The sequence below is a fragment of the Triturus cristatus genome, chromosome 9 (assembly GCF_964204655.1).
Source record: "Triturus cristatus chromosome 9, aTriCri1.1, whole genome shotgun sequence".
Taxonomy (NCBI): domain Eukaryota; kingdom Metazoa; phylum Chordata; class Amphibia; order Caudata; family Salamandridae; genus Triturus; species Triturus cristatus.
This window is the reverse complement of record NC_140592.1, coordinates 1,034,992,654-1,035,018,764: the sequence shown is the minus strand read 5'-3', so window position 1 is coordinate 1,035,018,764 and position 26,111 is coordinate 1,034,992,654. Positions and strand designations below refer to the sequence as shown.

The 26,111-nt window shown below is 46.2% G+C and overlaps 1 protein-coding gene across 1 annotated transcript in view; it reads left to right on the top strand.

Moving 5' to 3' along the window:
• The window catches only part of FBXO34 (F-box protein 34), a 149,444-nt gene that overhangs the window by 61,363 nt on the left and 61,970 nt on the right, over nucleotides 1-26,111 (top strand). The window lies entirely within an intron of this gene.

The following is a 26,111-nucleotide window of genomic DNA, read 5'->3' as shown; positions in this document are numbered from 1 at the left end:
CCAGAAAAATTTAAGCCATGGAAAGAGGACTATCTTCGTTTAACGCCGAGTGGCCTATCCTCATCCAAAACAGTGGTTTGTGAAAGTAAGATGAGAACACAGGTTGAATCTTCTCCTAGTCTTTATAGCCTCCCCTCCAAATGTAAAAGTATCTTCATAGCTTTGTTTGCCAGAAGACTTCCAGGATGGCTCCTTTCATATTCCGAACAAGCACATGCAATGCCTCAGATTTACCATAAATTGTCATCTTGGAGCTTTTATTGTCTGGCATTGCGTGTACTCTTCAAACAGAAAAAATACCAGTCTGCTAGTTCTATTTTAAAGTATATAGGAGCTTTACCGATACCCGTATTGGCCTATTCTCCACTTAAGAGAGTAGAGCTGCTAAAACAGTTACTTAACTTTTAGTTCTCCAACATCGTCATGGTAGTTGAGTCTTCTGATATTCTTATAATCCAGTACCCTTGTGGGTTTTCTAGTTGCGTGAAAAACACCACCTGGTTCTCTGTTGGGACCAAGCTCCAGAGCCCAGTCAAGAAAATTTCATCTAAAAATAGATTTCAGGCTTCGATCGGTCGCGGCTTCAAAAATATTGTCTTAAGGCAGGCTACGACCGCTTGGATCTATGGCTAGGGAGACAAAAACGGGAAATTGCTCTACTGGTTGTTCTCCCGTCCACAAGCCAACAAGATTGTCCTCTAGGTCCTGGACAACGCTGGCCATCCTCAACAAACTCTCGTTGAGAGAGCCCAAGCCTTTGCCAGTTATTATTGTACATCATTTGCCCACCTGGTGGACAGGAGGGTGGCTGTGTCCTGATCGTTTCTTGACTCGGTCTCCCTCCCAGGCTGCCAGTATGGCGAGGAAATTGGAGAGGCATCGTCTGGCATGACACCCGGTAAAACCCTGGGCCCAAATTGTTATCCCATGGAATATTATACTGCGTTCCGGGGGACCCTTATTCCTTAACACTATACAAGGAGGCCTGCCACAATGGGTCCTTCCTGCTGGAATTGGTATCGGCCACCATAGTTGTAATACCTGAGACACAGCCCCATCCTCATCGTGTGTGGCCTATAAGCCGATATCACTCCTCAATTGTGAGGTCAAAATCTTCACATCCGTATCAGCCTGCCGGCTCAAACGTGTTCTACATGAGCTGGTGCAACCAGACCAATGCGGCTTAATGCCACCCTGCAGTACGATACACTGTATCCTCCAGCTCCACGGGGCCCTGACCCACCCTCAGTCTCCCACCTGATCTAGCCTTGCTTTTAATAGACTGTAAGGAAGCTTTCGATGCGGTAGACTGCGACTACCTCCAGTTGGTGCGGGCTTTGGGCAGAAGTTTCTGGAGCATAGTCTGAGTCCTATACTCCAATCTCACCCCTCTAGTCCAGGTCAACGGGGTCCTCCAATGCTTTTGCCATAGAGCGAGGGACTCGACAGCGTTGCCCCCTGTTTCCCCTCCTCTTCACCCTGGCGATAGAACCTCTGGCCCAGCTTACAGACCCCCAGTATGCGGGCTGGCCTTGGGGCTTGGGGATGGGGCATGGAGACAGTACCTCACTATATGCTGACAATGTATGGACTAGGACCTTGTATGCCCAGCAGTTAGTGGACCCAGATGCCTCCAGCTGTTGTAACGTCCCGGGAAAGCACCCAGCCTGCAGATTAACCCCTCCAAGTTGATGTTGGTCCCCCTGGCACCGTCCAGAGACTGCTTTGGCTGGCAAACAAACATCATCTCCGCTGTCTCATTTTTAAATACCTAGGCATTGGGATTGCCTTACACACGAAGCTCACTTGGGCCCTCAAACTCCAACCTCTGGTTTAAAAAGCAAAGTCAGAACTAGTCAGGTGGCGGGCCCTCCCCCTTAATGTTCTGTGTCGCATTAATTTTTTTTCAAGATCATGATCCTCCCGTGCTTTCTCTCTTTCAAAACCTACCGATCTACGTGCCTCGGATGTGGTTTTCCACTCTGGACGGTGCCATCAATACATTACTGTGTCAGGGCTCACGAGTTGGTGTGGCCTTTACGCATTGCCAGCGGGGGCCATGCAACAGCACCTTGGGGATGACCAATCTCCACCTCTACTACTTCGCCTCCCACCTACTAGTCCTCTATGATTGACTCAACGTGGGATGGTCTGACAGCACCTATCGCCTGGAGCTTTCACTGATCGGTTTCCGTCCATTACAGACTATGAATTATGGATATCCGGTTTCTCTCTGCCCCCGGTAACCCAGGTGGTGGTCCTTGCATGGCGCACACCGCTTCGGCATGTACGATGGGAGGCAGACACACGCAACACACTGCTCTGGCAAGGTACCTGGTTGAGAGGTAGCCTCGCTCCACGGTTTCCACTCATGGGATCTCATTGGCATTACACAACTTGGGGATGTGTGGTCGGATACACTTGCGCTCCTTCCTAGACCTCCAACACAGCCCAAGCCTCGCACATAGCCTATTTTACAAATATCTTCAACTCCGACACTCTCCAAGCGCATCCCCTGCCCACTGATACACCCCTGAGTTTAGCCCCCTGGAAGCCAGCTACTTATGGGCTGTCTTGGCCGTGGTGGAAGATCCCATGCTTGTCATCCACTTCCCTGGCTCACTTGACCACCTCCGAACCTGCTGGGATAATTGAGTGGGACCCATAGAGGACAAGGAATGGTGGGACACACTGATGGCCCCCGAGAACTTACCACCTCCTCCAGACTCACTTATTCAATCCTATTACCTCTATTTTGTGCATCTTTTCCCAGCCCGCCTCTACCAAGCGGACCTGCGATCCACTCATATGCCCTCGATGCGGTGTCGACCCTGCAGATTTCTACCACTTGGTATGGTTATGTACAGCGATACTGTAATATTGGACTTCAATACTGGACCGAGTTGACCCGCAAGCTGTCAGGGGTGCTGGGATGGAAAGTCCCCCTCTTCTCCCCCCCCCCCCCCCCCCGTTCTCTTTTGGGGCTGTTCGAGAGCTCTGGGGAAACTAGGGCGGAAAGGGCGTTTAAGCACGGCCCTCCTGGTGGCAAAAAGGGATATTGCAGTGCACTGGTACCCCCCCCCCCCACCTTGTCGAAGTGGAGAAAGGGAGTTGACTTGTGTGCGCAGCAGGAGCGAGTGGTGTTTGAAGCCATCAGGTTTGGGGAAAATGGCTGGGTCAACTTGCTTAATTATGTATGGAACTGTAACTGGGGTCATTCTCCATGTGCATCATGATATATCTGTGAAATGTCTCCGCCCTGCGTGGCGAGTATACCATATTCTGTTATGTCCTATTTTCGTGCTATGTGTTCACTTAAGCCTGTATGGCTGGCACGAAACTCCAAGTTCGTTATAAAAAAAATAATGTCTGGCGATTCCCCTCAGAGCAACTGAGAAAGCTTGCTGCCACAATTTTTAAAGGTGCCAGATTGACTGCTCTAGATATGGCACAAGTATAAGTTTTCAGGCGTTCAAAGCAGTTTTCTTACAACTAAAGTGATTTCTTCATTTTCAGAATAAAAATTTTGAAAAGCACATTCTAACATTTTAATTTTCAGAATATTATGATCAACCACACCTTCATACAATTGTATAAGCCTCAAATAGTGCCCTTATTTTCTTTGATCTCGTCATCCTAGTCTTCAATTGGGAGTCCTGTCTACACTGTTACCCATTCCAATACCAAGATAAATGTGTCTGATGGATTGCTAGGCCATTTATTGGCCTCTCATGTCAGTAGACATCCAGCTGTAGCTTTGATGTCAGTTTCCTGGGTGAAGACACCCAGGTGGATGAGATATCAGCATGTATGTACTAGTTTACTATTTGTAGTTATGACTGGAAGGCAAATAGGAGGTGCATTTGCACAGACTACTCAGTTGCCATGTTCTGTGGAACTGAACTTGTTGAGACATGGACCGACCTAGCTGTTCAGCTATGGTACAGAGTACTTCAGAAGAGCACATTTCCTACTGAGGTTTTTCTTCAGTATGGAAGTAGACACCCTTTTCTGATTGCACCATGCTGCTTGTGAACGTCAGATTAATGGATTCGTTCTCCTGCCCATCTTCAAGTATGTCTTCAGCAAATACGAATTTGTTCAGAACTAGTTAAATTAAAGGACAACTAACATTCAACGATTGCAAATCTGTTGGATCAATTCCAGTCTAAGGCCATTAATAGTCTGTGGAACTTCTCCTAAAGAAAAACCCACCCTCCTCTTCCACCATTGTAGTGTACCCTGAAGAGCAGTCCAAGGCTCCAGGCAATTCACCGAAATGCCTTTTAAACTTAACAGTTTTATCTGTAGGCGCAGAGCTCTAAATACAGGTTCTCCAATCAGACTCAAAAGGAAGGCAACGACCATTTTGAAGCTACTTCAGTTAAAGTTGTAAATGCAGCTGCTATATTTAGCTATTACGACTGACTGCTGTGGAACTTTTTTACTCTACTCTTGGAATATCTGTCTGATCAACATAAGAACCAGGCAAAAACTACATTTGAGTTAGAATTAACTTCCCTTGCGATCACTGCTGCAGTGGATACCACATCTGACTACTGGTCATCCTCCGTTATCGCTGACCATGGATGCTTCATTTGAAGGTTGGGTGCATACTTGGAAAACTTGATGGTAATTGACCCCTTATCGAAAGAGTCAAAGCTGTACATAAACAGATTGGAGGTGGAGATGGACAGGATTGCACTTGTAGCCTCCTTGTACAGGAGACAAGGGGGGGAAATGGTGATTCTCCAGTTGACATGCAGAGAGAATCTTGATTCCATTAAAGACCATGGAGGTTAGCATTATGCATGAACCCTTATTGCTGCCCCCAATATGCAGCAGTTTAAAGAACATTCAACGTAACGCATCCTAAAACATTTATTCCATTCTGGAATCTTCAATCTGAATATATAAACCCCTGCCACACAATCTCATTCCTCTTTAGGCTGCGACGAAGCATGAAACCTTCTTTACCTTTGATTTAAACTGTCTACTGCAAATTGTCTGTTAAAGAAAAACCTAATTCAGCAAATTTCTATGCAAACAAAGGTAAAACCTGTAAAAACACTTGTTTATATGGTTTAACCAAAACGCAAACATTCACAATTTTCCTCCTCCATAACGTCTAACATAGGTAAATTATTTAGAAACCATTTAATGGGAGAGGTGGGTGGGATAATGCTAGCTTCCGTTGTCTTTAATGGAATCAAGATTTACTATGCATGTTAATTGGAGAATCACCATTTCATTACAAGGCCGAAGCCTATCGTTATGCATGTTTTAAAGCTTTCCAGTGCCATAGTACTGCTCACATGCTCTACTTGGATACAATTTAGAAAAATGATTAGCATTTGACCAGTTGGCTGCCTGCAGAATCTCAGCATGAGTTGTACCTGCCCAAAAAACTTTGCTAGTAATACCACCCCTAGAAAAGTGTGCTCCGAACTGCAATCATGCTGAAAGTTGGAGTAGATTTATTGATCTCACCCACCTTGGTACCATAACCATTGAAACCACCTTGTAAGGTTTCAAATAGGAAATCAATAATGGGGGTTTCCCCCATCAGGTCTAAATTTCAACATTCTTTGCTGATAAACTTTCATGTAGCACACTACACAACTTTTTGCAGTCGTGAAATGATGGGTAATAAATACTCAGACATAGTCTTGGTCCTTTTCCAAATTTCAAAGTGAGCGCCATCTGGAGTTTAAAATATGTTTCAAACTTCAAGAGCCTTAACATCTGATACTCTTCTAAATGAGATCACGCAAAGTAGAGTCACTAACTTCAAAGATATTTGTCTCAATAAAAGGTAACGTTACCTGGTCAGGATGCAAATAGATCAAAAATTAAACTTGTATCATGGTGATTTATAGAGTTCTAGGCGGTCTCCCAAGTCTAATTCCCTTCATCACTATACGGACCAAAAGATCACTTCCTAGCGCATAATTATTCATCAAGGCATGGCCTGCTAACACGCCTGATCTATAACAAATTGCAGGGATTCTGCACATACACAGAACTATGCGCAGGAAACTAGGACCTCAGTGTGTATTGGCATACCCAAAAACCCACCGCGGTGCCCAGAACCCCAATCCGATTAGCTATAGTATCTCATTCGTTCTCCGTACTACAGCGAAGCTACCAATGATTAGACATCCTAGAACATGTCACTTCGACCCTCTCAGGAATCGTGGGAATAAGAACACTTTCGTTCAAACACTTCTACTTGTCCACAACGTGAGTAAACGGACACTGTATAGTTTAAAATGTTTATTTTAACTAACGTGCTCTATAATGCAGTTCACGAGCCAATACTAGCAGCAAAATGCATAAGAACAATATAATCAGCATTATTACAATTCCATATAGCACAAAAGGGGAAACCATATTATGAAAGTGGAAACAGGACTACAGCGCCTTACCACCCTCCCCGTGCTATAAGCTAGTTTATTATAATTATAGAAGACCTCTAGGCTTTGTCAGGGGGACCCCATACCTCCAAGTTAGATGCAAGGATTTACATCTCTGGACAAGCACAGCTCTTCTTCGTTGGAATGATTTTCTCCAAGTGCTATTTCATGCATGTAATGCCATATTAAAAGCACCAGAGTTTCAGTAGCACAGCTGTGCTCCATGTTATGTCTATGGGTGTGGGACTGACCAAAGTAAATCAACAGCATACATTGTTTTTCGACCTTGAACATGCTGTGCAGACGAGGAGCACAGTGTACAGCTAGATGTGTGAAAGGCAGACAGTTCTCATGTGAAAAAGCGCAAGCAGAGTATTTACGTGAAAAGAGCCATGTAGGAACGCGTGCAAAAAGCGGCAAAATGGCTGCCAAGCATATACTAACTTATGCTAACTTAGCAATGTCCGCAGTTAATCCCATGTCCTCACTACAGATCGTTCTGTAAGGGAGGCCTGAATCAGCCAGATAATTTGCTACCTCCCCTACAGGAGCCTCAACGGGATCCAAACTCCTCCCTCAAGCACCAACTACATCATTTCTTCCAGACATCTCTGTACCTGCTTCCTAGGATTCATCCAATAGGCCCTTAACTTTTCCCAAAAGACCGGACTATCTGCTTGAACCCCTGAAATTCTCCAAGCAAGAAGGTTCATACTCCTCTCTAGTACTAAAGGATTTTCCTTTCCTTCCTGTCCTATTAGATCTATTGAACTGATATCAAATGGTGTACCTCTAGTGCAAGCTTCATTAAATGTAAACCAAACCTGAGAGTGCCAAAAGGGAGTTATACGAATAATTCTGCACCTCTCTCTCCGAACTTTTAACAGCACTCTGAATCGTTGACAACTGAGGAAAATTGTAAGCTTTGTCTCTCCTCCAGTCCTGAAGGAAGTAGTCTACTGCAGCCACTCTAGGATCCGGTTTCCATCTGTAATATTTGCACACCTGACAGGTCAGCCTGCTTGCAAATAAGTGTACCTGAATCGGGGCCCCATAATCTCTGAATCTTTCTGAAAATAACTGGATTCAACTTCCTATCACTGAACTGAATTTTAATCTGTTCTGAGTCTGCAAACCTTGAATATAGTCTGCTCTAGAAGATTTTCTGTTCCCAACAAAAATACCATAAGTCCTTGGCCATATCTGCCAATTGCTTGGCCATATCTGCCAATTGCTTGGCCATATCTGCCAATTGCTTGGCCATATCTGCCAATTGCTTGGCCATATCTGCCAATTGCTTGGCCATATCTGCCAATTGCTTGGCCATATCTGCCAATTGCTTGGCCATATCTGCCAATTGCTTGGCCATATCTGCCAATTGCTTGGCCATATCTGCCAATTGCTTGGCCATATCTGCCAATTGCTTAGACTTCTATCCTCCTTGACGATTTATACATTATCCTGCCAAAAAAATTGTCCATATGACAACATCTCACTCTTCGATTACACTCTCCTGAAACTCAACAATGCATTCAAATCGGCTTACATTTCTAGACCTTTTAAAAAAACGTTCATTAGTTTTTTACAAACATACAGCCATTATTGAAGAGCAATAAATGAGATATTACTTTGTGTGCACCAGTAGTAAGGGGAGTATGGATAACCAAGCAGTTGCAGCGATTTAAAGGAACGTGAAACTAACCTGACATGTAAATTCTCTTTCACGCTTTGCTACCTTTCCCTCACAATATATATTACATGCTAAAGCAGTTAGCTCACATCTCCCAACCTCTCGCCCTCCCCAACTCATTGCCTACCCCTCTTTGTTTAAATAAAACAATACGAGGAAAAGTGGATCTTGTCCACGGCGATGTGAATTAAAGCATTAAGTCCTCCTTTTTGATCATCAGATGGGAAGGGACCAGTAGAAGTCAGTAGATATACTTGCAGATTTTGAATCTGCGTGGCAAGTATAAATTTTCACCCGCTCCTTGCAGTCCAAACTGTTCAGGCATCGTGTCCCATACCATAGCAATTGGTTGGTTGTGTAACCCTCTGTATGCCTCCATACGCAGTGCTGAACTCTCAGCAGTGCCCCAACAGCATACCTCCTCCAGTCAGCTCAACACTAAGGCTTGAGCAGGTGACTTCAGCGGCGCGTAACTTGCGGTTTAGCGAGAAGTAGCGCCAGGTCTCCAATGCGCACTTCCATCAAGGAACCCCAAGTATGCATGCTCTGTTAGTCACCTAAGCGAGTCGCAGGTCCGGCCTTATACAGGTTGGCATGATGGGTTCGGAAGGCTTCTTCAACTGCCAGCTGCATTGTACATGGTGTCCCTGTAATCGAGGTAATGTTTAGGATCTGAGTAGGGGACATTGGGGGCTGTATCATGCGGGCCAAATGCGTATTGTCATATCTCTATCGGAGTGACTCGTGTGTATAGGTGTAAAATCTAACACTTTTAACTGCGCTAGAGTTTGTGCGTGCTGTATTCTAGCTTCTTGTACTTCTGCCGAGCACATGGGGTAATTTACTGCCTCTTGTTTGAGAACGTCCTTCCAAATCTCAATGTGGAGCAGTTCTGCGAGAACTGAACGCCTAGCTTCTGATGCTGCAGCCATACACTCCTCTGATCACAACCTTAAATTCCTCTCATTCCAGCAGTGGTGTCTCCGATTCCGGTATTAAGTTATCCATCATGCCCTGCCACCTGACAAACCAACACATTAACCTGCATCAGAATATACCCCACTGCAAGGCCAAAAGCAAGTGAATGCTATGAACTCATATAGACCTACAGTACATACTGCTCCAACCAGGAGCCATGTGCTCTGCCAACCTGCTGGGCGGGTGAAAGAAGGAAGAACAGAAAGGGAGAAGGTCTGCGGGCAGGGGGGTAAAACAAGTGAAGGGGGAGAAACAAGGAAAGGGAGGATTTAGACAGCAAGGAAAGCATGCAGGAGAAAAAGGCGTTGGGGAAAAGACTGCGGAGTGACTACATCAATGTGCACAAATAATTAAGTGGAGGCATATCTGTGTGATCACATCAATGAATCCGCAGTCTGCAGTGTCACTTTAGGGAAGAGTGCTACACTGGCATTTGAGTCTGAGTGAGCAGTGGCAGCAGAGCTTGAGGAATATCTTCATAGCAGTGAGCCCATGGAAGCCACTGTCGTTGGCACTGCCGTCCTGCCCTCCAGGGCCTGTTGAGATGCGGGCACCACAGCCGAGGTCATCCTCTGCACCAGACACATCAATGTGATGATCCCCCGATTCTCCCTTGACCGTTCTTCACAGGAGGCGGGCGACTAGCGGTTAGATAGTGATGTTCCAGCCAGTCCAGTGCAGCTTCAGGAGTATTGCAAAACAGCGAGTGATCATCATAAAGGACCTTCAATCGAGCCAGAAACAGAAAGGCATAAGTAAGTCCCTCATTCTGGAACTGTTGTTTTACCGACTGGTCTTAGGCACTGTCGCTGCCTTCAAGCATGTAGTCCAGAAAAGGGGAGACTGACATTGTCCACAATGATAGGTCCCGCCTGTCTGGCCTTTTGAAGATGATGATCCCGATCTCTGTAGTTCTGAATCCTTGCCACTATAGGTCAAGGCGGCACTCTGGACGGAGGGCAGCGCTCAGACACCCTATGGGCTCGCTCATCAATGAACAGAGGGGGGATCAACCCGGGGTGGGAGGGGGTGGCAGAACTGCCAGTTGTAGCCATTTCACAATTAATGTTTGTTTAGTGCCTTCCGGCATTCCCACTATTTGAACATTAGTCAAGTTTATTTTATTTTGATATGGATCTCCTACGGAGGTCCACAAAAATACACGCTACAGGTAAAAACAAAAAATACTTTACATACAATAAATAATTCCTTTGTACATGGCTGCCTCCTAAAAAATCTTTTATTAAACCTACTGTGCGTAGTGCAAGAAAGGTAAATAAATCAATAAGTAAATACATTCCTATGGAGCAAGAGGAGAAATATTAAAACATGTATACAATCAGATAACCAGCCATCCAAGTATTACAACGTGCAAAATAGAATAAAAAATTATCTAATAAATAAGGCGCCCTGTTTTCTGTTTTAGATGCACCCCATCAAGTTTCAATGTTTTTTCTATTTTGAATTTTTTTTTTTTTGTTTAAATTTGTTTATTGGGATTTAGCATTTTATTTTACAAGTTGACATAATATCATTATATATTAACATGCATCTGTAGACAGTTGAGAAATAACTGTGGAGAACAGAATTCACAACCTTATTGCATATCCAACACATTAGACAAGGTACAGTAAAATATTCTGGGAGCTACCCTCATGCCTAACTTTTGGTTCTGTACTAGTTTTCGTGCTAGAACCTGGCTGGGTGAGTTTCCTAAGATCATGGATTGTTGTTTTATTCCCACATTTACCTTTTTGTGTTATCTCCTATAATATTTAGTGAATGCGCTCCCATTTTAGTCATCGGTTTCGGAACAGCCATGTAGTTGTAAAACTACTAACCTTGGGGGTGAACTGCGGAAGCTGTTGGGGAGCTGCCGGAATGTATACTTGTAAAAAACATAATTGTGTGGTTGGTTGTGTTTCCATTACACAGTGTGGCATCGTGCGTGGGGGGGGGGGGGGGGGGGGAGGACGGCCGTGACGGGCCGTACTGACTTAGTGGATGGGATCACTTGGTGTGGTCCTATCCACTATCACATCTCCGGCCTTAGGCGTCTGGGTTTGGCCTTGTACTGTCTTCTGCCAGTCCCATGGAGGATAGGGGTGGAGTCTGAGATTGAGAGGCTACCAGTGATTCCGCTTGCGTTGTTTCATGCGTGAATTGGTATAATAATTGTGCCCACTCCAGAGATATGGGATGTTTAAGTATTCCCTTCACTTCCTCATCCCTCAGTACCTCCTGTTCCACTGCACCCCACTTTTTCATGGCGCCTATCTAGGCTGCTTCGGGGGGTCCCGCCGGGGCCCGCCAATGCATGGCTATACCTCTTTTTGTTAAGAGATTGGCTAGGGAGGCAAAGTGGCACTGCACCTTTTCGGTCTTCCGCCTGCAGAAGATTCCGAGGGCACAGGCTTCCCATGTGGACATGGTCATAATGCTGGTCGTCACTCGGAGTGTCCGGTGTATTCTGTACCAGTACTGTTGGATAGTGGGGCAGTCCCAAAACATGTGTTTGTAGTCCACCTCAGGAGTCTGACAGTGGGGGCAGGATAAGTGTGTATCAGGATAAAAACGGCTGAGGCGATGTGGTTAGGTTAGGTATGCTCTGTGGAGGATATTAAATTGAATGTTCCTGAAACGTGTGTTCCTGGAGACCTTTTTGGGATAATTTTAGGGCCGCCTCCCACTCTTTATCATTAAATACCCGTCCTACTTCATTTTCCCACGTCTGTCGTAATGAGTGTAGAGGGTTGAGGATCAGCTCCCGGACAGCTTGGTATAGCCAGGTAACTAAATGTCTACCCGCTCCCATATGCAGAATTGTGTGCAGCACTGGGTGCGTCGGAGGTTCCCTCCCTCATTTAGATTACAGTAGGATCGACTGCTGTCTAATAGTTGCCTGTGTAGCAGGAAGTGGCCCGGCGGAAGGTTATAGTGGTCAGCTATCTGGGCATACATCCTTAGCTGTCCATCTTCTAACAGAGATTCTACCTCCCTGACTGAGTGTTCGGTCCATAACTGAAGGGCTCGGATGGTATAGTATTTATCATTTTGTGGAAACCCTACTAGTGGGAGCAGAGGTGAGTATACCTGTAGGGGTAGGTGTGCAGTGGCTTGGTACCTGGCATTAGCGTGCTCCGGATTGCTGGGAGGGGTTCGCGACCCTCATCAGTGATTGTTTCTCCTATATGACGCTCCGCCGTCCAGTGTGATAACCACTGGAGTTGAGCTGCCAAGAAGTATGCCTCGACGGATGGAGCTCTGAGCCCTCCCTGATTCGTGGGCAAGTACAGTGTGGTTAAGACTAACCTATGTTGACCTCCTCCCCATATCAGCTCAGTTAATCAAGTTTCAATGTTGCTGGGATTTAAGGAATAAGATGGATGCATGTTGATTCCTCGGTGGTCGTCGTGAGCCCTAGTGAAACACATCTGCCATTTTCGGCGGTTGGCATTTTATTTGCCAACATTGCTTCTCTCTGAACCATTTCTCCCCAGTCTTGATCTCATTCACACTCTCCCCAAACAGTGTTGCTGGCATCTGTCTCTAAAATGAACTCCTGAACATTCCCGAAAATGGCATTGACTTTCTGACTCTCTAGACTGTCCAGTCACCTTTCCAAGTCTTTCCAAGCTTCTAGAGATTGAGGAATTCCATCTACATACCACAAACCTTTCCTCGGGCCCAAAGTCTTCAGTCTCTGAAGAGCTCTGTATTGAAGTGGGCCTGGGGATATGGCCTGAATGCATGAAAATAAAAGACCAGTTACCCTTGCCAGATCCCCAAGGCTCACCACCTATTTCACTAATGAATAACCTCCTACTTTATTTTTTTTGTGAGAGAAGCAAATGAGTTAACAAAGCATACACTTGAAATCCTAGAAACTGTTGTAAAATTGGAACCATAATGACTTTGTTACATTCAAAATAAAACCTAAACTCTCTAGCACATCTCTTGTCCACTCGAGATGCTTTAGAAGTTCTCCTTGGTCTTTAGACAGCAACAATATGTGGTCCAAATAAATTATCAGATGAACAACCTTTTCTCTCAAGAAGGCTACAACTGGATGCAACACCTTGGTGGAACACCAAGAAGCTGTAGCTAAACCAAAAAAGACAACAAAATTGGTATAGGGTACTTTTGTATCTGAATCGCAGATATTTTTGAAAGGTTGTCCCTGCCAAAACCATGAGTTCCTTATCTAAAACTAACTCTCTTGGCTTAGCTCTCCGAAAAGGGATCTCCCAAAAATCTGTTTTGAAACTTTTTATGGTTTATACTCTCCCCAAACAGGGAACCTTGTCCGACTTTTGTGCCATTAAGGTTGCACCTTCTTTGTGCCGAACTGGATTCCACTTCCAAATGAAGCGCCATTAAAGTTGCTCTTGCTTTCTCTGCCACTTTGGACACCACATTCTATTGTAGCGCTAGGGCTACCAGATACTAAGCAGGAAGAAAGACTACCCTGAAAACAATTAGCTATCCCAACATAATCCTCATTGCTACTGCTATCAAGATGTTTTGTCTTACTAGTCACCTTACCTCCCTTCTTGACAGTAATGGAGAAATCATCCTCGAAACTCTGGAAAATAATCCTCCTCTGAAGAATTGTCTCCCGCTTTGATAGAGCTACTTCCGTTTCCTCCTTAATGGGAGATCTAAACCCCCGCTCAAAATACTTTTTAAACAAATCTTCGTTAAACTCGAGGGAAGGCAGGCCGTGAGGTTCAGCTGCCATATTATTAAACCTAAGCAAATATTTTTAATGTAAGACTCCTCCCTCCCCAGGGGGCCAAGTCAGCTAATGAAAGGGAAGCACACTGTCATGACAACGTGCTTGTGAGTGAAAAAACGAGTATTAAAGCGACTTTGCAAAAAAAATGGACGCCGCTGTACTAGTTAATCCCCAGCCCCTCTTTCAATGGCCAATTAGCGCCACGTGCTTGGCCAAGGGTGGGCACCGAAAAAAGGATGCCGAAACCAGACAGATGTTCCTCTCCTCCACCTGCGTGCTTCAAAGAGAAACAGGCGGCAGATCGAGTCACGCAGTACCGTGCAGATTTGAAGGAGCGTGCTTGTTTCAAAGAGAAACAAGCAGCCTAAAGTTGCATGCATTTCAAAGCTAAATGAGCAGCTTTGTTACGTGTCAGCTGCTGTATAGAATTGCCCGTAAGAGATGCCAACACACAATTGAAATAAAGCCTTCACCAAACAAACTAAATACAGAAGACAAGATAAAGAAATGATGGCAACCCCCTATCCAGCACAATAGCAAAAAACAACTGAGAAATTAAGACTAACGGGGAAAAAAGAGTATTGACCAATCCATAAATTGGAAATTCAAGAAAACTAAAGAAAAAAAAAACCACATACTAATATTAAATTAAGAAACACATAGGGAAATACTTCTCTGTCAGGATCGGCCAATAAGAGGAATGTGAATGTATGATAGGGGTTTATATACTCTGCTTGAAGATACCAGAATGGATTAAATGTTTTATGATCTTTTCTATGTTCTAAAAAAAGCTGCATGTTGCGGGCAGCAAAAAAGGTTTATACATAATGACAGCCCCATGTCTTGTAATGAAATTAATCCAGACTGACATGACCTGCCTCTTTTCCACTCAAAAGCAAGGAGGTACCAAGACATCTCTCCTGTTCCAGAGCGTATCGTTATGTATTTGGCAAATGGGCACTAGATTTCCTTCACAGTGGAGCATGTTCAAAGATTATAGACCAAGCTACTACATGTGCCCAACAGTCCTAAAGCAAGGTGTCCCAAGTGGGTGCTAGACAACGAGCTGCTGATATTTCAGTCCTTTCGTTTCCCCACTGAGGTTTATCTGCAAAATCACAGTATACGAAATGCACTGTACCCCGGCATTGAGCGAGTCAAAGGGATGTATTTTCAGTCCTATGCACAGATCTGCCCCCCTCCCCTCTTTTTGTTTGCTTTCCTTGCGACCCCATTGACCCTGAGACTAATACAAGGAAGAAACCTGAAGTGTATAACATCTTCAGTACAGTGAAATGGGTAAGTCAGCACCTATGCAAAGACTTTTGAAACCTATCAACCAACACTCGAATTTGCTTTCAACTAGATCAACAGGTAAAAGAAACAGGACACTGCAACTAAGCTTCCCTACAGTAGACAGCCAGGCTACTGAAGACTTGGAACTTCAAACCTAGATATTCCTGAAAACTGCAGAAATCTTAAAAGCTGAAATAGCATGTTTCACTTTGAGGCCTTATGCCATTAAATGGAAAATGTTCTGTGTGTGGCCTAGAAGCCTCTGCTCTGAACCCTTTTTGTATTGCTTGTATACTGATTCTTCTTAGTCTGCTCTTTTTAGCAAAACTTGATCTCAATGACCTTCATTAAGATGACCTCTGACAGTTAAATCCAGAAACCAAAAACACCTAATGAACATTATCTGTTATTTTCTAATTTGGCAAAAAGTGAATGAAATACATTTTCACAACGTGCTTTACTCTCTCAATGCCTAACCCCAGTTAGGAGCTGACTATTGCTCTGGGTGCTTTAGTGGAAAATGCTTTTTGGCAGTTTCACAGGACATCCATTTAGCATTCTGCTTCGGTTCTCATGGAACATACCCTTGTGGTTGCAGTAACTTCATCCCTTTTGATCATTTCCGGCATCTTAAGTTCCACAAGATAAAGTGATTTCTGTACCAGTTCTCAATTTATGGGAACATGTTTTATCAGAGTTAATTTAAAACTGTAACAAGCCCGTCACTCTGATTCTAAGAGGTTGCCTCAAATCCTGCTTGGACAGAAGGAAGGCATCCCGTAGGACTTATCAGCAAGAACAGACTTATGGGCTGGGGTAATGGTTGCCACCAAGGTGCTTTTTGATGGTGTTGCACTTTTTGCTCTGTCTGAAAACAGCTACGTGAGTAACACTCATGCCTTTGACGAAAACTGGGTATCCAGGCAGGTGCAGAGTTTAGTTGGACTGGTTGTGCTGCAGATAACTTTTTGATAAGGTATGCCTCCTCTCTGCCACCCACATTTATTACAGGTACTACTGTCTAGTCTTAATTCAATCAAGTAATTCTATGAAAGCTTTTGTGTTGGAGACAAAAAAGGTACTCCCCTGTAACTATAATTTTCCAACTTTAGTATCTGTCAGGTTATCATGTGGCCCTCCTCCCATTTCATATTTGAAACTCCTAACAATTTTACTCCGTTCACTTGTGCATTTGAAAACCTGAATATGCAGAAGTCGTAGTGACACTGTTTGACCACCTCATTGTCTTGACTTTAAGAGGAGGTGTACTGTGATTTTTAACTATCCGTATTTTAATAAAGCTATAGTGGATTCCCAGTCTGACCAGGAATAATTCTAGAATGAATGATGCCACCGACTGAACTTTTGTTCTTCCCTTTCAGGTGTTTCCATTGATGGTCATAAGCACTGAATAGTTTCACCCATATTCTGCCATCAGGATCTTGGAGGACAGACTTTTTTGGCTTTTTGTAATGGCGAAATCTTTCCAAACCTTTGCACAAAGGGTTTCATTCAACATCTTTGTACGTCTAAAGTATTTCGTTTTATTTTATATACTAATGTTTTTTTTCATTCATAGAAACAGCTAGCTTGTAAAATGCCCTACCAATGGGAGAAAGAAGGCTCAGACTGAATGTCACGGCGTCTGCATAGTCTGTCTCTTAGATTCCCATCAGCCCTAGAAGTGTACCCGCTGCCAGAAGATGTTGACTACGATGCTCAAGGACGAAGTGAGACAATATGCCTCCTTGGACTTGGAGAGGACTGGAGCAGCAGATTAGTCCATGTCAGCCAGTCAATGCCCAAGTACTCTTGGCACTGGGCATTGAAGACTAGGAGATGCTTCACCTCTAGATATTCAACACTACTTATGACTTTGAGCATGCTGCCCTTTTCTGTGAACCGGGGCTGGAAGCTCAAGAGGAGGCGAATTCCCCGTGTCTGATTCCCAGTGTCTGATGCTGTGACTTCTGCATCCATGCCAACTACTCCTGTGTCCTCTTTGCCAGTGGGAGTAGCTCCATTTCCATCAAAGGAGCACCTCTACAGTCTCCCGCATCTCCACCTTCAGTGTCGAGACAAAATCGCTCTCTATCTGTGTCTGAAATCATTGCTGCCATTTCCATTCTAGACTTACATCACACTCTCACGGGCACTGTACTTCAAATACCATCACCTCCTGGATGCTGACTGCTTCTTTAAGAAGATGCTTTCCATACCAGACTCTTCCATTTGAGGATCTCGCCTGTCGATGACCAAAATGCATTAAGTGAAGTCCTTATCATTTCTATGATCTGTTATAATCTAATATTTTTGTGGCTCCTTTTGTTACCAATCCACAGCAAATCCTTTGCTTTGTCTCGTGGGTTTTTGGAACTGGTCATAGAACTGAGTCCACATTCCACCAAACCAGCTATAGCAAGTCTACAAAAGAAATAGGGTTCAGATTCCTTTTAGGTCTTGTCGGAGACCGTGCATGCATTGTCGCACATGAGATTATTTTAGTTTACAGTGGGCATAAAGTCTGCCCATTGCTTACCATTGGTTGGCTTCATCTTCAACTTTATCTGCTTGCTTCTCATTTGTTAGCGCATGCAGATTTCACATCCTCTTCTTGTTTGCCCCTCCCTTTTTGTATGGGCAGAGTACTTGCATCCGTCTACTGTGCACAAATCAGGGTTCATCTGGTCCCGCTTCGTTTCGTAATTTCTAATTGCCTAATCCGCCCAACCAACCTAAGGGCATTCCTCTGAGGTGTAGTTTTATCCCCAAAGGACATCTGCAGGCGCATCTTGCATAGACCAACTTTGACCACCTCCTTTAGAGTTCTGTGAAGTATTGGTCGACTTTTCGTTTCTCCAAACTGATCATGGAATGGATCATTAGGTTGCAGTCTCCAGGTAGGGATGCATGAGGTGCTTGTACCCCAGTGCCGGTCCAGCAGCACCAAATTATGATTTATTCTGTTCTACAGAGGTATTCCACATACTTTGTAGTCCCTGTGGATGTGTAGAGCAGAAGATTATATCTAATCTTCAATGTTGATCGTGTATTATGAATATTGTGTATTTACTATCCTTTGGATGCATCTCTCTCGTGAGTCCGAGTCTCCAGTTGTGTATGCATGATCCAGAGCCTTCTGCATTCTTAACTGGTTGTGTATTACACATGGTCGAGAGGTGCGGATGCGGGGAACTATCTAATGCCAGGGTGTGTACAGTTTAAATCACCAACGAAAATGGAAGGGCTATTGGCCAGCTTGGTAAAATAGGCTGTGTTTGTCCAAAAACTCGAGCTGTGCTGGTTTTGGGGGTGTATGTATACTGGCAATCATCAGTGGTCTGTCTAGGTTACCCCGGAAGATGGAGAACCTACCCTCAGAATCCTTCTCAGTGTGGTGTATGTAGTACAACCATCTAATCCATAATCCAGGTGTACCTTGCATATGAGGAGTATGTTGTGAAGAATATTTGCGGTCTCCTCCTTTTGAATTCTAGTGCATTCTGTCAAGTGTATTTTCTGCAGACGCACAATGTCTGTGTTGCGTTGTCGAAGACCCAAGTAAATCTTGTGTCTCTTTAGTCATGTTCCCATTTCCCCATATATTCCAGGTCAGTAATTTACATATATTGCAATTGGTATGGCTATTCCTCAGTATTATGCAGTCCTCACATAGGCCTGCTTCAACTCTATAATTGGTTAATTAGTCTCTACCCGATACTGTTCACTTAAAACCTGTTACTGTTAACTTAAAACTCTACAGTAACACCCCACCCAGGACTCTGTTCTGAACTCTCGGAGGCCTACCCATATAACCTGAGACGATCTTGACCCTTTAGTGCATCAGACTGATCTTCTAGGGTCGAAATGTAGTATGAGGGTGGTATAGCGATAGGGGAAGAATCTGCTTCCTTGTGCACACCAGCCCCAAGCATGTCTGTAGTCTGCAATGTTGTAGTGATAGTCATGAATGGCCAGGCCCTCTATACTGCTCCAGATCAACCCGAAAACAATTCTCTGCGAAACCCTCATCAACAGGCCCCCATGCTCGCTTCACCGACCCTATCGCACCTCACACCCTCGTCTCCACAGACAACATACTACCTGGACACTTAAACGTCCACCTGGACAAACACAACCACCCCAACCCCATCACCCTCATAGAAAACCTAGCCTCGCCAACATAGGACTGAAGCAATTTGTTACTGCCCCCATGCACACAGCGGGACACACTCAACCCCATCTTCGCAGGAGGAAACAGCGTCTCCTATAGCCACACCACGTAACTTCTTTGGACGGACCACCACTGCATCCATTACTTCAGAACACCCACCGTACACAAGCACGCGCACCGCCCGCTGCAGGAGCTGGAACAGTCACTGAAGAACTGCTCACTGCTGCCCTCACCAGCACCCCACCTCAAACGACGCCAAACACTAACACCGTGGCACGCAACCTCCACCGCTGTATCACTAACTGTCCAAACATACTCGCTCCCAGCAAGAAAGCCACAGCACGGCACATTAAGAACGCAAGGTGGTTCACCCCTCCACTGCAAGAATCCAAGCGATCCTGCCGACGACTTAAAGACCTGGAGGAACAGCAAAACCCCAGAAACACGTACTGCCTACAGAACAGCCACCACAGCACACCACCAACTCATCAAACCCACAAAGAAGAACTTCCTCCAAGAAAGAATCCTGACCAATGCCCACAACTCCAAAGAACTTTTCTCGATCATCCAGGAATTTGCCAAACCCGGCAGCGAAAGACATCCCTCCCTCCCGAGACCTCTGCAACAGACTCTGCACCTTTTCCACCTCAAGATTAAGACACTCTACGACAATTTCGACAGCCAGGACCTCTGCATCACTTCAGCCCACGCCACCCAACAGACCCTACTCACTTGGACCCTGCTCACGACAGAAAACACGTTAAAGACCATGAAGAGCATCCACTCCGGAGCACCCACAAACCCCTGTCTCCCCACCTCTTCCACAGAGCCGCCACAGCCATCACACCTGAACTACAGCGGACCATCAACTGCTCCCTCAAGACCGCCTCCTTCTCCGATGATGGGAATACCGGCAAGTCAGCCCCATCCTGAAGAAATCCTCCGTAGACCAGACGGACCTTAAGAATTTCAGGACCATCTCACTATTTCATTCATAGCCAAGGTCATCGAAGGCAGTCAATACCCAGCTAGGGAACCTCTTCGAAGCCAACAACGTCTTGGATATATCCCAATGCGGATTCTGCAGTAACCACAGCACCGAGACCGCCCTACTCGCCACCACAGACAACATCTGTGCCCTCCTCAGCCAAGGCCAAAACAGGCCTCATCCTCCTGGACCACTCAGCTGCCAGTCTCCCACTGCACACTAGCCACCAGACTCCACAACGCTAGCATACGAGGAAATGCCCTCGACTGGACACACTCATTACTCAGTCAGGACCCAGTGAGTCAGACTTCAACCCTAGTTCTCAGAACCAACTAAGACCAGATGTGGTGTGCCCCATGGATCCTCCCTAAGCCCCACCCTCTTCAACATCTACATGGCCCCCTCACGACCATCGTCGGAAACCACTGTCTCAACCTAGTCTCCTACGCCAACAACACCCAGCTCATCCTCTCCCTCACTAAGGAACCCAACATCACCAGGCACAACTTCCAAGAAGGAATGAAAGCCGTCACCACCAGGATGAAGGACAGCTGCCTGAAACTCAACTCTGATAAAACAGAAGTCCTCATCCTTGGCTCCACCCCCTCCAAATGGGATGCCCTCTGCAACCACCACCACGACAGACCATGCATGAAACCTCTGCATCATGCTGGACCCATCACTAACTATGAACCGCCAGATCAATGCCGTATCCTCTGCCTGCTTCAACACCCTCCGCATACTCCAGGAAATGTTCAGATGGATCCCCTCCGAATCCAGAAAAACGTGTCACGCGCCCTCATCACTAGCAGATTGGACTACGGCAACGCCCTCTACGCCGGAATCGACAAACTCCTTCGCAAACCCCAGATTGTCCAGAACACTGTAGCCTGACTGATCCTAGACATCCCCCCAGCAACCACATCACCCAACACCTCCGCACCCTCCACTGACTCCCCATCGAAAGAAGAATAACCTTCAAGCTCCTCATGCATACAAGCCACTCCACAATATCGGACCAGCGTACCTAAACAACCGCCTCTCCTTCCATGCACCCAAGATGAACCTCCCTTCGGCTGACCTCTCTCCGGCTACCATGCCACCCATCTACAAGACCAGACTGGGTGGAAAGCCCTTCTCCTACCTCTCAGCTAAGACTGGGGGGTGCATTTGAGTGTACTCTCTAGTATCTGCCATGACGTGGCTAATCCGCCCCGTGGTCTCATGCAGGGCTGTTTGAAATGGAGAAAGAAATAACTTGGAAGTGAGGCTGGGGCACTGATTTCCTACATGTATTATGCACCAGTTATGGACATGGGCATCACTGGCTGTAGAGCTATCCAAGCAGCAAGCTGCCATAAGATGGAGACAAGAGTCCTAGCAGGTCTCCCTCCTCCTCAGACTTAGGAAGTCTGTACCCGGAATCCTCCCATTAGTGTGTCCCATTCTAATGATGAGTTTTTTACACAGTCCCCTACATTCTTCCTGCCTCAATGCTTCACTGTCTGCCAGGCCCCATTGTAAAACGTGTTCTTCTCTAGGAGCCTGTGGAGATTTCCAGCATTTCGTTCCCATGGAGTCCGCCTATGTGCTGTTAATGTGCCTCTGGGGGGGTTTGTGGGGCGGGGGGTAGGTGCGTATGTTGGAGTATTTCAGCGCCATTTTCCAGTAGGCTAAGGCTATGCTTAATAAGATTGAGTCATTGTGCAGTGTTCAGGCATCGGGACATATCAGTCTGTGTAATCTTCCTTGATTAAGGTTGGTGGTCGTGTACCTTATTTTAAACCGTTGTGCCCAGCCAGTTGGAAAACCACTGTAGTTGCCCGGCTATACAATAGGCTATGAAGTTGGGAGCCCCCTCCTGCCCTGGACATCGGTAACTGCAATATGGGTAGACTGACTCTGTGACGCCCCTTCCCCCATATGAAATCCCTCACCGTGGTGTTCAACAGTTTAAATACCCGTGCCAATATTACCATCGGAAGATCCACAAAGGGGTACAGCAAACGTGGCAACATTACCATTTTCGCAAGTGCTAGCCGACCCGCTATTGATAGATGTAATGTGACTCAAATAAACACTTGATCTCAGCGTGTTAATTGTGCGTACGAGGTTACCCCACCCAATAGGTCTGTTTCGCGGTATACCTTATTTCCAAGGTAGCGTAGTTTGTAGTTTTATATCACCGTATCGAAGTGTAGGTTCAGTATAGGTATTTGAGAAGGAGTAAGCACAAGACTTATTTGAATTAATATGTAGCACTGACAGCTGACCCAACAGAGAGCAATTGGGCCAACTCTACGATCTCCTCCTGGAGATCTTTGCTATACAAAAGCATGTTTTTGGCATAACACAGTCAAGTGGCAGACCACAGCGGGATCCCAATAGATATATTTGCTGTGCGATTGGCTCTACCGCCAGTACAAAAGGGAGCGGGGAAAGGGGGCAACCCTGGCGAGTCCTGTGAGATACTCTGTACGAATCCGAGACGTAGCGACCACTTCTGGCTGTGGACTATTAATATAGGAGTTTAACCCACTGGAAATAAGAAGGGGGAAATCCTATAGTGAGCCATGGCCGTAAGCATGTAATCCCAACCTAAATTATAAAAAGCCTGTTGACTATCTAGGGAAAGACAGCCGGCAGAGGGCTGTTGGTCGTGGGCTGCATCCATTATTCCTAACAGGGGCCTTATGTTTAGGGAGGTGTTGCATCGAAAAACAAAACAGCTTTGATCTGTTTGTACAAATCGTGAAAGTAGTCAGTGGACCAGAATTTTACTCCGATTTTATATTCTTAGTTCTGTAATGGGATTGGCCTATACGAGGCGAATTCAGTAGCTGGTTCACCGGATTTTAAGGTGGGTGTCACAAGTGCTTCATTGGTAGAGGGGTGGTAGTGCACCCACAGCAAGGGACATACTATATAATTTTTTCCAGTCGCGGCACAACTTTTGTGGCTTAGGTGGAATAAAATTGTATCAGGAGTCTGTCAGAGCCCGGCATTTTATTATGGACCGTTTCATTGATGGCGCACCAAACCTCTTTAGTTTAGATAGGAGCCTTGTGCTCCTCCAGTTCAGGTAAGGCACCCTAGATAGAGCTGCTCAGTGTTAAAACTTCGAAAGCTCCTCGGTATCAGTGGACGGTGCAGATTTGTTTAAATCCATGCAGTAGTCATGGAACACTGTGTTGATCCCCAATTCAGTCTCCACCGATCCCCGTGTGGCTGTGGTCATTGATGAGATGGGCGTAGGGGATGGTTCTGGTCTAATTAAATGAGCTAGGAGGGTTCCTGACCTGTCTGCCTCAGTGTGCGTTCTTAGAGTATAGGCTCTCTGGTCAATTAGTTGCATGCGTTCTGAAAGTTCAGGGTGTGTGATTCTGGCTTCCAGCAACATCAGCCTTTTCATCACGCTCAATTGCCTCCACTTCTAGGGGGCCCATCCTATCTTCTAGAGATGCAAGTTACCTCATGACCTCTTGTCCAGCACCCACGACTGCACCAATCCAGGCACAGCTTCCCACTCCACCAATGCGAGTATGTCGAACCAGTGTTGTATGAGAAATATGCATCAATGGTGGTGGACAGTTTACCGAGACAACGTCTTCCAATAGATGTGGCTGCAGGCGTGAGGTTGGTATCATAGCAGGAACCCCATCACATGAAAGTGTGACCTCAAGAGGGTTGTGATCTGATATAATCTTGATATGTGGCATGTGTGATGGAGTTGTAAGGGGTGGAGGTGTTGTGGACAGACTAATCTGTCAAGGCAAGAGTGAATGGCATGAGAGTAAGAGTAAAAGGAGTATTCATATAAACCCACGTTGCCGTCTGGCCATATGACGGGCAGACCCCACCCGTCCACCCATGATGCAATTCCTTAGCCTGGTGCCCTGAACCCGTACCAGGGAGGGGGGTGTGCGAGCGATCCAGGTCTGTGTTCAGTACCGCATTGAAGTCCCACCCAGTACCCAGGGGTACTGAGACCAGTCCACTAATGCGGTTGACAGGTTGGCAAGGAAAGGGTCCTGGTCTGTATTAGGTGAATATATACAACCTAGCAATAATGGTTCCCTGTCCAGTTTGCCCCTGACCAAGACATAGCAACCTTGGGTGTCGACTTTGGATTCAAGCACCCCAAACGGGACCCTGGCGTTAAACAGACTGCTGCATCCCTAGAGAAAGCAGAGTACTAGGTGTAGAATAATTTTCCTCTATCTTCTGCGCAGGTTTTGAGCTTTGGAGGACACCAAGTGGGTCTCCTGAAGGAATACTATTTGTGCGCGACGTCTGTGCAACTGAACTAGTATTCTGTGTCTTTTGTGTACAGACCCCCGTACCTCTAACATTCCAGGTAAGTGTTGTAATTTTTGGCCACAGTCGACATAAGGGATTTGAAAATTCAATGGTAAATACACTTTCGCATAGCACTTCAGCACCATCTGCGCAAAACATTAGATGACCACATCAAACAATAGAAACATTCCCACAATACTCAGTCCAGCGATTCTTCATCGATTGACCAAAGCTTAAAGCAAACACGAACAATGTGAACTATGAAATACCATGTGCAGTTGCCATAGGGGTGTATAACATTCTACCAGTAAAGGGGTGGGGGGGGGTCTTTGTGTACATAAAATGTAAATGAAGTAATCACAGGTCATCCAGATCGAGGGCCCCAGTAGGTGAGGCAGCAAGGCGCTAAGCTGCAGCAATAGCAAGAGTAAAAAGATGGGAAGCATACTTTGCATATCAATTCTCAGCAATACAGAATCCTGCAGTGTGTAGATACCGGCTGGTAGCACCATCTCTCCAGGCACTGCCAGAGTTAGTTTCTGAAATATAAACCCCATTAAGAAGAGTTTCATGGAGGAGGAGCCTAGCGCGCATCCAAGATGGTCGCGTGAGCACAGGGCTCCCCGGACCCTCTCTGCTCCTCGGAATCTATCCTGAGAATATCCTGACGTGGCTTATGGAATCTGGGAGATAAAGACCAGCTGAGCATATATCTCTTTTCAAAACTCCAATCGGACCTGGGAATCCTGAGTTGTCGCCGTCGGAACTTTTGGGACCCACCCGACGGAGGTGACCGGGGTGAAGGTGACCCGAGGGGCCGGGCTGCAATTGAACAACAGCGGCTTCAGCGCGGTGCCAGTTGCCGATCCACCACTTTCGGTTTCGGTTTTGCACTTCAGGAGACCGGCAGGGGGGTGCGCTCGGGGTGGCGAGGTGCTTCCTGGGCCTCTGAAAGAGGTTTTCTTTCACCTGCTACTAGAGTGCCTATCGCCTCGGACCCCCTATACCGACATTTTGTGGTCTTCTTGCTGGTGCCCTTACACCTCTTGATTGGGTGTCCCCTTGAGTGACCGTGTTCACATGGGGGGCAAAGGGGGTCCCGAGGGCCGCAAGACCAAGGCTTCCCTCCGCGGGGGAGCAGTCCAGAGCAATAACATGGACCGATACACCCAGGGCAGGGGGCCCTCTGGCGCTGCTGGCCCCCCCTCGGATACTGCGGAGGGAGGAGCGACCGTCTCTACGGAACTATCCCTGCAGGACATTATGGGCGCCATTGAGGGCATTAGGGAAACCATCTCGACGCAATATGAGGCCCTGGCCCGTAAGATTGACACTGTCGCGATTGATGTCACCCTGATCCGGGCCGACCTCTCCAAAACTAACGAGAGGGTCCAGGCTCTCGACACACGGACCTCCACCCTCGGTGCGGAGGTGTCGGATCTGCGGGCCGCGCTTGGAGACATCAGGGTGGTCAACGATCATATGGCCCGGCGGCTTGAGGACTTCGAGGGACGGGCCCGACGCAACAACAT